We start from the raw sequence: 14,491 nt of genomic DNA on the forward strand, positions 1-14,491 counted from the left end.
ATGCGAACAGAGAGTAGCTGGGGAGCAGGAGGCTCTAAAAAGCAGATGCTTATCTCCAACAGACATTTCCTGAACAACAGTAATTTTAAATTTGTCCACCTACGATACATAAGCTAGAGGGAAAAAGGGGAACTGAGCTTGCTTTAATCACTTTCACTGAGAATGCAGAAGATTGATGGTCTGATATAATGATACCACAAAATGAATACCAAACAGAAAACTTCAGATTGATTTACTTGAAGAGCAGAAAAACTGAAAAAGTCAGCATCTTCATCCTTTTCAGGAGGCTCTTCCTGTGACTCTGTAAAAGCAAGCATACCAAATACTTTACTGAAAGTTGTAACTGGAGGGCATCTTAACCAATGAGACAAAAAAGCAGCAATATATGATCACTACAGTAGTCTTCTACCCAGTCTTAATGAAGCCAAAAATTTGGACGTTGACTTTTATGATGACAGAATTTGAAAGCTAGAAATAGAAGTCCAGATAAATGTAAGTAAATTTTCTTAATTCCCAGAAAACTTTCATATCTGTTTAATAATTAGGTTATCATCTGCATGATTAGCTGTATGATATTGCTCCTATATTCACGATAAATTTAAGAAAGGGAAAATAAAAAGGCAGAAGAAAACACACATACAAAATATACAGATAAGATGCAAAAGAAAAAAAAACAATTCTTTTGTAATACATCAATAAATACCATTTACTTAACAGAATTTTAAGGCTGTTGGAAAAAGATATTCAAGCAAAAAAAGCCCAAGTAAATGAAGTTTCTTTTAGAAGAAAAGAAACATTTGATAAACAACACAAAAACAACACAAAAACAACACAAAAACAACACAAAAACAACACAAAAACAACACAAAAACAACACAAAAACAACACAAAAACAACACAAAAACAACACAAAAACAACACAAAAACAACACAAAAACAACACAAAAACAACACAAAAACAACACAAAAACAACACAAAAACAACACAAAAACAACACAAAAACAACACAAAAACAACACAAAAACAACACAAAAACAACACAAAAACAACACAAAAACAACACAAAAACAACACAAAAACAACACAAAAACAACACAAAAACAACACAAAAACAACACAAAAACAACACAAAAACAACACAAAAACAACACAAAAACAACACAAAAACAGGACGGGGAAAGAGAAAGGTCTTGGCTGTTTTCGATAACTACTGAGGATGTGGTAAATAAACAATGTATTAATCAAATCCAACAGCTTAGCTATTGTTTTCAGGAGATAAACTAAAACATAAATAATATATACTGCACATCACAAAATTTCTGGAAATAAAAGCCAAAAGTCTTACTTTTCATACTCATAGCTCTTGAGGTACGACAGGAATCACTCTTGCTGTGACTTGGTCCTGTAAAATCCTTTTCTAGTATCTTAAGATGTTGCCTTCAGAAATAAAAGGAAAGTTTAAAGGTATCAACCAAGACATATCAAGTTAAAGATATCAACCATGAATTCTACTGATTTTCAGCTCTCTTATATACCCATTTTTTATGAAATAACATTATGTAGATGGAATGTGCAGTTAATGAAAGGTACACCGTGCACATGCTCACACACAACTCACACTTTACCCTCTTCTACTGGAAGCAAAGACAAAAGAAGTTCTCTCTAAGATACTGAATTTGGCACCTATGAAGGTGTTAATACAGAGCTTTCAGGGGACTACAGAGTTGTTAGGTAACTAGAACCAGCACTAGAAAAATTACTGTATAACAATTCATGTCACATCCATTCTATACAGCTATTGAAATAAAAATGGATTGAATAAGTGAATTACATTTTTTATTTACTTGTAAAATACACATTTGGATCAATTTTAGATGCTGGTAATCTAATAACTATTTGATGACATCCCAAGAGGCATTTAAAGGGTCTTTCACCTGAACCTACCCAAAATGCTAAATCTTCACAGATATATTGGTACATATATAGACATATTACACACATACACAGTAAATAAAAATGGACTCATCCATGACACTACAGAATATAAAGATTATTTTCTACATTTACTCAGTAATATTCCTTGTTATATGGTCAGAACTTATGAAATAAAATCACTACAGTGACCTCAAAATTCACATACTTTTTATCTTTAGCTTTTCTTCTATTAATTTCTTCTCCATTACTGTCATCCACTGAGAAGAACCCTTTCTTTCTACTCATGGTGGTATCAGACTTTCAAAAAAAAATGATAAATTCACTTTAACATACACATTTCTTCACTTCAGCAAATACTGCAGTTTACACCACTTGGCAAAGATTAAAGAATAGAAAAAAAAAATCGTCAATCCATACAAAACGTACACCTGTATTGGCTCTGAAAAGACAATCCTTTGAAGATTACAAAATAAAGGATTACCTTCTTTACACTATCCAGCTACCCTGCTAGATATGCTTCTCCACCCCTTCAATTTACCACCACCAGATATGGCAGGAGGTACCTCCACATGCCTTCAAATCACATTCCTGCTTGTACATCCCCAGTACTATTTATTTGCCTTTTCTGCAGTATCACAACAGCATAGGTTCATGCTCAGCTTGTGACCCACCACATATACTGACCCCAGCTCCTTTCTGAGGGCTTGCTATTGGGCCTCTTGTGTTCCCTTCTGTATTTCTGTATGCGCAGCAGCCTGTCCTCCTCCTCTCCCCTCCCCCCACCCCTCGCTACTCGACGGAGCCCTGCTCTTCCCTGGCAGCGAGCACCCAGAGCACCCTCGCCAGGGCAGGTGCCCGCGGGGAAGCCACCGGGCGCCCGCCGTGCCACAAGGCGGCCAGTAAAGAGGCTGCGAGCAAGGACATACCGAGAACACCGACCGAAGGGAGCAGGACACACAACCACCCCTCAACGTGCAGCCCAGCACCCCTACAACAGGCAGCCTCGCCGAGCCAGCACGCGCCACAACCTCCACCTCACGCGCCACAACCTCCACCTCACGCGCCACAACCCCCCCTCTAGCCGCCAATCAGCGAGAGCCTCCTCAGCCCTGGCTCCCGTCGCAGCCAATCAGGGCGAGGCGTGGGCGGCGGCTCCCCCCCCGGAGGGCGGCTGTTGCTGAGGCCCGTGGGGGCTGCGCCTTTCCCTCGCCGCTACGTGCGCGCGCGCTGAGCCGCGATGCGGCGGGCTCCAACGGCTGCGGAGGCCACGGCATAGCCTGGCGTGCGCCCTCCGCTGATTTGCTCGGAGAGCCGGAATTGCGTTTAACGCTTGCTGGTTTTCTCTTGTCTACCGTGATTTGGGGTTACTGTATTCCGCAGGCACTCTCAAAATTTGCAGAACAAGTAAGAGTAGGAGAGTAGCTTTTGAAGTGGTTCACCACTCCTGTTTTGGCTCTTGTGAGTTTACGATGACATCCTCCAGCTTTCCATTTAAATCACCTAAAGCAGAAGTCAGTTAGATGCAGTGATTTTACCTTGCAGCTGTTACACAGCTTCTTTGCAAAACCATGAAATAGGCTGGTTTTGCAAAGAGGTAAGTTTCTTAATGCAGCCTAGGTTATTCATATTTTTGTACTGTTCACAGTAAAATGACTTGCTACCGAAAATGTACTCTTGAAAGAAAATGGTGTCTTAAGCCTTCGTTTTAAATATATAAAGAAAGCATTTGTTGGGCTGGGTGTTTTGACTCAGGTAATAAGGCAAAGTTCAAAAGTTGACATCGAACTCTTTAGGTTTTCCTAACCCCAGAGTGATTCCAGAGTGGTGTGGTCAATAGAAACAATGCTGAGTGCGTTGAGGAAAGAGCTGAAGGAGAAGACAACAGTCCTATCTACTCAAGGGACAGGAAGAATTTCAAGAGGAGTAATGTGGAAGAAAGTATGAAGAAGGGAGCAGTAAAGTTCAAAAATTGGCCAATTCTGTGGAAAGAAGTCTTCAACTACTTTCTGTAAAATACCCAGATCAGGCAAATGTGAATTGTTTTAATTATCTACGCTTGAATATGCTTTGTAACATGATTTGGTTGTGAAGGGCAAAAATTTCTAGTTTTCCTTGGATCAAAGTTATCCTAAAAGTGATTCTGCTTGTAAATTGTTTTCCCCAGAAGCCCTTTTCATTAACTAGGACCTGATGATAGTCATCTCTGTATAAGATGCTTGTGGAGATCTATTGTCAAATTTTACAGCTCTGCCTCATATGCAGTCTGGCTTGCTTTGGTGTGGTTTGGCCTACGGGAAGTTTGTTTCTTATAGTTAATTTAGTGAGGCTGAGGGCTGCTAGGACATTGGGAGGAACTTCTGTGAAAAAGATCTTTGAATGTAGATCCTCCAAATAGTGACTGAATCAGCAGTTTATAGTAATCCTGAAATGCAGAGAGTGCATCAGTGAGACTAACAGGCAACTCTCTCTCTCTTCATCTACTATAAGGACATCAAAAAAGATGCCATTTGACTTTTGAGTTAAGATTTCAAAGTATCATCCCTTCCTGCACAACTCCAAGAACAAGCTGATGACTCATTCTCCTCCTCCAAGACATTTTGCATTCTTTCCAAGATCCACTGGCAAGGGTAACTACATTTGTCCTAGCATTACCAACTCTACATCTCTAATACACAGATGGCATCTTTAACATCTAGGCTAAAAATTTGGACTCCTTTATTGATTTCTGTGATTCAATAGCCATCGCCTATTCATCAGGCTGTTTCTAGACACACATAGCTTACAAAATACAAATACAGTCCAGAACACCTAGGTAGGCAAAACTAGAAACAACCCATGGCACATCAGAAAGGCTGTGATGCACAAACAGGCTCTTAGGTACTGTCAAATTTGTTTTGAGGAGAATACTGTTGTATTCCATCTTGGTGATCTAAAGAAGACCTTTAGTCTATAAGGTTACTGCTCTGGGAATGCAGATGATAACTTAGAGCAAACCAGATGCAAACTTACTTTGATACAAAAAGACCGACCCCTGCTGATTGTACACCCCTGGTTGCCATATTCCACCCTGACCAAGATGGTATTACAAAATTCAATTATAACCAGTGGTGGGAGAAGAGTCTATTTGGAATTTTCCCTATGGCCCCCATTACAGACCTCAAAGAGCCCACCAATCTGTGTAGATTTATTATTGGAAGAAAAGCTCCAGTGAATTAACGTATTTGATGGAACTAACTGGGAGTGAACAATAAATGGTGACAACTGCCAGTGGATTTCCACAGCCACTACAATAAATGTCATACTACAGCAGAATCATGAACAATTCTAGACCTTGTGTATGTGCCTCACCAAAAATACTCTGTGTCATTTTATCCCCAGGATGCCCTTGAGGAAACCCTGTTAGTGAGACTAAAAATCACTACATAGCAGGCTGCACTTGCACATTCAACTTCCAGTTACTAGTAACACATTTTTTGAAGGAGACCTACAAAATATTTTCAAAAGACAGGCCTGGGAACTGGAATTCATATTTCTCCTTGACATTAAAAGCATAGACTTGGTTTAGATACTGGCTCTATGGCACACTATCATTTTCCCCTTCTTCAGCTAAGTCGTGTTCCGCAGGTGATAAATTAACTGTCTCTCTGTCCCAGAAGCGCTAACTCCTTCTCTCCTGCTCTGTCAATACCGGTTGTCTTTTCTCTCAGATTGTCTAACCAGTTATCACAATGAAGTTGAAGTCTCAAGAGTTTTCTCAACTTGTATTTAGCTTTGAAAATTTCTGCCTATATTTCAAAGCTGAGGAAAGGCTTGTGTCAGTTTCTCTCATGTTTTGTATTAATTTCTAATTGACAAAAATCTCTTCTTATAAGCATTACTTAAAAACATGCTGATTGATAGTGAATAATGGCTGAGGAATAGGATGCAGGATAGCTGATGGGAGGCATCTATCAGATATAGCGGAGAAAGGGGAATGGTAAGAGGGATTACTTGGGTTAAAGGTCCTAATCCAGTTTTAAACCAGCAGTGTATAGGACTGTCGAGAAGGTAGTTTAGTGACCTCTTTAATGAGAAGCCTGATTAGCTCTTTTGTGAGAAGATAGCTCATCCTTGCTTTTCCTTACACTTTAGCCGCATTTAATAAATGAATGAACAATAACAACAAATGCTCGTTTTAGTTGCCATTCTCTGGTTATGTATTGTTATAAAAATCTCTACAGCTACACATTTTATTCTCTATGCCTGTCCCACAAATCGCAAAGAATTATAGAAGATACACATATATGTTATGCTGTATATCATACATAGGATATATTTGTTTATATTCAATGCATGCCTAAATAAATAATAAAAAATGAACAAACATACACTGCACCGCCTCAGCTTTGTGTTCATATCGCTCTGAAAAGCTGAAAAAAATGGCAACCTGGTTTATGATTTCAACAAAGGCAACAGGGATTGTCCAGAAAAGAATGAAAATCTTCTATCTGTGTCATTAGCTGTTTAGACAACATTTCCATTGTTTCTTAATTTTACATGATAGTATTTAAAATGCAATGTCAAAAGTGATCAGAACCTTTACAATTAGGAACCACAAGATGGCAGCATGTATTAACTGTAGGTGGACTATCTTTCCAGCCAGGAACATGTAGCAATTATTATTTCTTCAAATGTGTCCTTTTTCTCATCCTCTATATTTTGCCCTTTCTCGGCAAGAATTTCTATTTTCACGGTTTAGTGGCTGAATGAACTAAAACTGGCCAGTGGGCCAGTGGCCCAATGTTTAGATTGTAGATTCTGCAAATACATGTCTTGGTTTTCTGGTACGTAATTGCTATTGGATTTTTTCTGTAGTGTGGCCATGTGATAGATGCTAAGTAGAAAAATAATTTTCCCCTAAAGATTATGGCAGGTATTGCACATGTGTTTAGAGAAGGAGACAGGCCTCTAGTGTTACTGCAGAAAAGGCCAAATGCAATGAATGCAATGACTGAGAAAAGTTTGTAGACAGGGGTGTACAGCTTTATTGAAAGTATACTTTGATCAATGATTGCAAAGCATGAACAATTAAACTATCTAGTTTCTGAAGTTTACATTACACAAGTTAGGCAAGCAATCTCAGCATGGTGTGGTGATCTAACCAAAAGACACTGATATCTAGGGGTACTCATGTACTTACTTCTTCACAAGTAGTTTCTTGCTCATAATATTTATATTTATCTTTCTGAAATGTGCCAGACTTAGATCACATATACTGAAAAATCAGAGTTTTCAAGATCATCAGTTTTTTTAAGCCAATATGTACGTATTAATGATTTCTAAAATTACCCAGTATCCATGGTTTCAAGTCTAACACTTCAGTTGGTATGTTTTTCAGTGAAGTTTCTATCATTATGGAGTAGTTAACTTTTACAACTACACTAGATGGCTGCAGTCGTTCATGTAAAAATACTGTTTAGTGACTTGCAGATAAAATGTTGCTTTCATCACAGTATCTAAAATGACTTTTCATGACCATTGTAAGTTGATCTAAACCTGTGCTGCTGCTGAAAGTGGAGGGTCCTGCCCTTTTTCTGGTCACAGGTGTGTGACTTTTCCCTTGTGTTGTCACAGTTTTTTTCTGGAGCCATACGGTCAGCTGGATCAATATAACGCTATTACATTACCACTTAGATCCCTCATCACTCATACAGAGGACCTTATATCCTTCCATTTAACAATGCATAGTCAGTGGTTGCTCTTAGATGGACATTTTCTCATAGTAGTGATGTCAGCTGAAGTTCTCCTGCATCTCTGTCTACCTTCAGGCACTTCCTGTCTCCTCTGTTGTGCTGGAACAACTGTTTGTGAGGGCATACAACATAGTGAGCCAGAAAACTGATCCACGTTAAAATAATGAAGTGCTGTTATTTGTTGCAGTTCACCATGGACTCCCCACAAACAGCTGAACTACCACAGCTGAGGAAGCAGTGAGGAGCAGAAATGCATGGCTGGGGGAGGGAGGAGGGTGAGAAAGACTTTCACCCCAAGAAAAAGGTCTGTAGAATTGCTGCCTGTCTTTAAATAGAAGGCTGTTCAGTATCAGGAAAATTATGCTACGCTCCCAGAAATTGCCTTCCAGAAGGTGTCACCGCGGTTGCATATAACCAATCCTTACTCTATGGTATTTCCCTGTATATAAATTAGTCTGACTAAGTGGTAAGCCTTGGCTTATTGGGTGATTATATTCAGTAGCTAATATTTATCTAATCTTGTAATGAAATTAATTATGGGGTTTGTCAGATACTTTCTTAGCAACTGCATCAAAACCAACAAACTACCTGTAAATGTAATAGTGGACAGAGTTTGGTTCTAGATACTTTTGTGGCAACTGTGCTGAATTTATGCTACTTTCATTAAAGAATCTTTCTTCTGTCTTAAGGACAGTGTAAGAAATTTGCTGAGTCTGTTTTTAGGTATATTCATAGTAAAAATAGGGCATGAAAATTCATGTGTTGAAATGCTTGTTATTTGAAATGTTGTTGTAGTTTTTATAAGACACCTTTAACACTTGAATCAAGCTTTCATCTTTTAAAATTCCTCTTTTAAGCTTTTTACTGTGAACACGATAAAGTACTTTTTATTTAAATATCAGCAGTTTTTCCTTGTAGGGAAATAGGAGCCCAAGGTTGCAATATGAGTTAGCTTTGTCCGTTGTGTTTGGATGCTGAATCTGGGAGCCTGATAGAGGCAAGGCTGCCACAGCTCCATGTCCCCAGGCCCAGCCAGTAGTGAAGCTGAGCATGTGTACCCAGTTTTAGTTCACTGTTGAAACTTCAATCGTGTATTATGAATAAGGAGAAGATATCCAGTACTATAAGACTCCTTAAACCAGCAGAAAAGCTTTTTCTGGCTTCATCTTTCAATCTTTGAGACTTTATATGTTTTTAGTAAGGAAGGCCATTTAATATTGGCACAGATTTGGGCCGTAGTACAGAAATGAGTATCAAAGAGAGACACCGCTGTATTCTGTGGGGTCTTACTGAAGCTTCTGTGTAGGCGCTGAAGTTTGTATTCTACCATCTGCTGGATTTGGATCTTGGAGGTCTTTCAGTTATGTTTGTATGTATGTAGATGTACCCATGAAAGATGTTGACACCTTTCTAAAATTCATGTTGTAGCTCAGCCACAGTAAGGCTGACTGAAATTGAAATTCTGCCTCTGGGCAAACCAGTCTCTTTTGTCTTTAAAATCTTTAAGAAACTTTGTTTCACAGTAAAAATCCCATCTGAGCTTCTTCTTTGTGCTTCTTTTTAGTCCAAATCCTTGGGACACAAATTGTTGTTCAGTTAGTACAACAGAAACAAAAAATTTTTGTAGATTGTTAGGGTCTAAACACATAGGTGAGAGGAACATGCTGGTTAGTGGTCTTGTCATTTGTTTTTACATTATTATACAATGTAACTTTAAGGTTATCCTTTATTGTTTAGATGATTTTTAAATATAACTCTAAAAATGCTGAAGGTACATGCAGCCTTTGGGAAACTTTGCTTGAACTTAAGGAATAGCAATATTTGAATACATGTGAACCCAACACTGAGAAATGCTAAGCAGCACTTTTTGGAAACCAGTTTTTCGGCTGAGTACATGCTTGTATATTCCAGAATGACTATAAATTCTCCAGGAAAAAACTAAAGCATGGCAAATATTTGCTTTGTGTGAAACTGGTTCCAGAAACCAAATAAGATGATAGACAGTATTAACAGTGATTCCATAACCTATGGACATAATAATGCAGAAAATAGTATAATGCACCCTACTGCAGACTGCATGCAGTTTTGACTGCCAGATTTCTGCTCATGCATGGAAGAACAAACTCTGGATGTTTTATGGAGCTTGTTTGCAAGACAGTGAAGACATGGTAACCTGGGAAACCAGAGTCCCCAGTAAGCTTTATGGTCCACAATGAAGATTGCATTGTCATCTCTTCATATATTGCTGTCCAAACCAACTGTGTCCAACGTGGTTACACACATATTGCAACTGCATCCCTCACTGTACTATAGTTATTATTCAGAGACAAAGGTGGAAAGTACTGTGAGGCAAAATCAGAGATTGTGGAGGCAAAGGCTTAGGAAAAGCGTAACTGCTCTGGAAAGCAAGCACTTTTGGCTCACGGCCCACACCACAGCTTTATATGCAAAGGCTATGGATAGCCAGAATGCTGATCTATCTGAAATGCACAGAGAAGATGTTTCTTCTTTCTGCTCTCCTTCAAGGTCCTTCTGAGTCAACAGCTATGCACTGTATCCTGCAATGGATGTTAAGATAAATACAGTGATCTAGTCCTTTGATTAAGAGAACTCCCAACAAACATATTTTCATGACTAGAATAGTAATGCTAATTTCTTTTGTTAAAATAGAAAGAATGTGAGCTATCTGATTTTCATTTCACTGATTTGGCTGTTTGTTTAAAAAGGGACATTCCTGATCTTGAACTGTGATTATAAACTTGTGAATTTTACTTTTCTTTCTAATCAGTTTCTGAACAATTTCCCATTTCTATTTGCATGTTGCAAAAGTTGAGGGCAGACACATCAGGGGAGTTGCCATTTAAAAGATTTAGAGTGGGAGTGGGAAAATAAGTCATATACCATGGGAAAGCCAAAATTCCATCAGTCTCAGTGCACTCATCTTCATCCACTGGGGGTGAGAATCATCAGATATTGCATGTTACATCTAAATATGTCTTCTTCTCTTATTTCACTTTTGGCCAGATTTTAGTAGTTCCTATCTCAACAATCAATAGTGCTAGCAATAGTGCTGTACAGCATCTTACACACCTAGTTTTCAAACAGAAACTGTCTTAAATTTTCATTTTTTATGATTTTGGGAGATTGACCATTATGAAATCATTGTGCTCATATGGCATAAAAGGAGTCTTTCCTTAATATCAAGGGCATCTCTAAGAACAATCTGAACAAATTTAATGATAAATGATTTAATCTCTTGAAGCAACCAGAAGTTTAAAAAGATTTGAAATTAAAACCCTTCTGTATTTTCCAGATTTTGAATTCAGCATTCATTTGACTATATGCCCTTGCAAATCTTAATTTCTTAATTCTTATTTTCTTCAATAAATAGAATTATGTCTTTATTCATGTGTGAGTGCTTTGGTAAAGAACCAAATTTGCTAGAAGGTGTAATTTCAAAGAACTAATAAGCTTCTCTAAACCCTCTGCTTTCTAGGAATTGCACCTATGTGAGATGAAAATGAAAGCATCAGCAGTATTCTTGAAGTGTCTGTCTACAAATCAAGTTCCAACAGTTCAAGATGCAAATATGAAACAAGATTCCTCTCACAGCAGGTTACTCAAAATATGATTTACCAGGTGTGTCCTTATAAGCTTCTGAGCTATCCCGCTGGACTCCTCAGCTCTGGTCTCCCGAGCTGGATCTCTGCATAAGGCAGCTTCTTTGTCATTTATAACCAATGCATAGAAAATAGTTGATTTCTTAATAAGGCATTTAGAGGATTTACTAGTTAGGATTCTTCCTAATGCATTAAAAATTGAGACTGAGAAAGGCAAAGTATAGGCTATTCCTCTGGTTAAAAGGCTGTGTCTAATGGCTGTGAGCTTGGATATTGAAACTCAGGGAATAAGAGTTTAGTAGCTTAATCCTTGTCTAAGTCCTTGTATGACCTTGAGCTGGTCAGTTGTTCTGTCGTCCATTCCTCTTGTCTACTTTAGTTGTTTTGTGATGTTTTTGTCCAAAACCTTAGACAAAGAGTATGCGCAATTATTATGGGTTGTAATATCAATGAGAAATACCACATACCTCCAGCTCTGAATTCTGTTACTTTACCCATGAAATGAAATGATGCTGTTTGAAAGGAACAGCATCACAATCCTGTGGCACAGCCATTCCAATCCCTGGCATTGCAATTACTATCAAATTAATTCGGTCATGCTAGGAAAGACATTTAAGTGTTTTACTAGAAGGTACTGTATGTTTTTAGGTTTTTGTGTTATTCATGTGTAAAGAAAATGGATAAGCATGATTGAATCAATGACAAATGGGGAAGGGCTTAAATGGGCTATAACTCTGCAGCTTAGGATGGATGTGATAGAAGAATGATAGTTTTCTATGAGAATGTAGTCAGGCATGATTGTTTATTCCTTTTGAATAGCATAAGAACCAGAAGCACCTGATGAAATGATCAAATGACAGTCAGTTTTATGGTTCACGAATTAGACCAGACAAACTATTAAATAGGGTGGTGCAGACATGATCCCTAGCTTTGTTGGCCTCTAAATGCTGATAGTTAGAGAGTATACTGAGGGAAGCACCATTCCACACTTGCCTGTTTTTGTATATTTTCTCTAAACATCCGCTTTTGGTCACAGTAAGAGATAAGGCCACTTTTCTCAAATTGTCTTTTGGTATGAACCAGTATTTTTTGCTTTTATTTCCACGTTAGTAGCATTCTGACTCAAAGAAAACAACAAAGGTCTAATGCAAAGTTAACATTGTAGAGTAATAATGTGATATAGTGCCTCTCTTTTTGGAGAACTAAATTCAGCTGTAGCACAAGACGATTCAGTATATATACAAGAAAAATTTGTACACACATACTTATTTCAGGGGTGTGATTAGTTTCTCATCCATGGTTTAAATCCAGTTTATGATACCAATGACTAGACTCATCATCTATTGGAGAGTATCAGTAAAATACATTTTGAGTCTTAGTGTATCCCCTGATTGGAACAATATCCCAATTGACATTTTGGCTGATCTGTTAACTTTAGCAGAGATGACCCTGTTTGATTTGAAATTGGGAAAAACATTCGTTGACATGAAAATATAATCCTTGTAATATAGGCTGAAGGCCTGCTGATGAAGTGCAGTGGGGAATCTTAAGAGCAGTTAAAGCAAAGGCCTACATTTCCAATAATAGGTGTTCTGGCACCTTACTAAATTCAGGCAAGAGTTTGTTTGTGAATACTTATAATGTGTCTCAAATTCGTACCATTTCAGAGAACATTTAATGAAAATTAATGACAGACATTAATCAAAGGACAAAGAAAAAGAATTCAAGCATTTTCCAGTGTTTGTTTGTCTTCTGTGAAGGAAGGGCTTTGCTGGAGTTTCTCTCCATGTTGCTCTCTCCCATTTCTTCAGTCATACTTGTCAAACCGAAATGAGTGGAAGCTCTTCCCTCTAAATCACATATACTCCAAGAATCACTGGAGTCCTAAGTGGAAAATATGAAGCCTGTTTTTCTAAACTGAACAACATACACAGTCAGAAAGGAGCAGCAGAGCAGTGGCTGAAACAACGAAAAAAAAAATTGAAACTTCTCAAGCAGACTTCAATTAAAATCACGGAAGATGCTAGGATAGTATCAGAAATGTTAGAAATTTTCCTGAGTGTATTTCCATGTATTTACAAAGGGGAACTCAGTTACATTTCAGGCAAAGTTGATCGATTCAGACTTGGGCAGTTTTTTTAAGTCTTTCCAAACATGTCACCAAGAGTCCTGGCCACATATTTTAAACCCCCATATCAAGTTGCTCATATCCTGTAGTTGCTAATGGATCCAGGAAATAGCCTACAGTTGGTTGAAAGGGTATAGTGGTTTTTTTTTTAGGTAGAGATTATTTCACTTTTGAAAAACATCCATCTCATATGGGGTTCTGAATGGAGTTTGCAGTTGGGGAATGTCATTAATATATGAGAAGATTGGTTCAACAGTTTCTGAATGTGGGCAGAAGGGAGATTACTGAGCATGTAAAACAAAAGAACTATGGTGTTTGTGAAAGTATAGGTGGGAAGAAAGGACTTAGGAGAGAAAGCTCGATAAAAAATGTATTCAGCCCTGCCCAGAATAATTTGCTGAAATATCTACCATTTTTTTATGATCAAGATTTTGCTAAATAGTAGGTATTATTACACAGAATTCCCCAGGTGGAATAAAGATACCTTCTTGGTTCTTGCAAGGCTATTCATTGCTCCCTCTCCTTTTGAAATATATTTAAATCATAAACTCATTCAGGTTGGAACAGGCCTCAGGAGGTCTCTAGTCCAACCTCCTGCTCCAAGCAGGGTCAGCTAGGTTGTTTAGAGCTTTGCTCAGTCAGGTCTTGAAAACCTCCAAGGACAGAGATTCCATGGTCTCTCTGGGCAATGTATTCTAGTGCTCAGTTATCCTCATAGTGAATGTTTTTTTCTTTTATCCAGTCAGAACCTCCTTTCTTTCAATTTATGACCATTGTTTCTTGTTGTTCCTTCATGTATTTCAGTGAAGAGCCTGGTTCAATCTTCTCTGTAATCTCATAGGCACTGGCAGGCTGCTATTAATGGCCCCAGGGCCATCTCTTTTCTGAGCTGAACAACCCCAGCTTCCTCAGCTTCTCTTCACAGGGCACATGCTCCAGCCTCCAACCATCCTGATGGCCCTTCTCTGGACTCACATGAGTTTATAAACATCCTTCTTGTTCTGCGGGTCCAAAACTGGACACAGTATTCCAGATATAGTCTCAAGAATGCTGAGTAAAGGGAATCACTTCCCTT

This window comes from Dromaius novaehollandiae, chromosome 1 (assembly GCF_036370855.1).
Source record: "Dromaius novaehollandiae isolate bDroNov1 chromosome 1, bDroNov1.hap1, whole genome shotgun sequence".
Classification (NCBI taxonomy): domain Eukaryota; kingdom Metazoa; phylum Chordata; class Aves; order Casuariiformes; family Dromaiidae; genus Dromaius; species Dromaius novaehollandiae.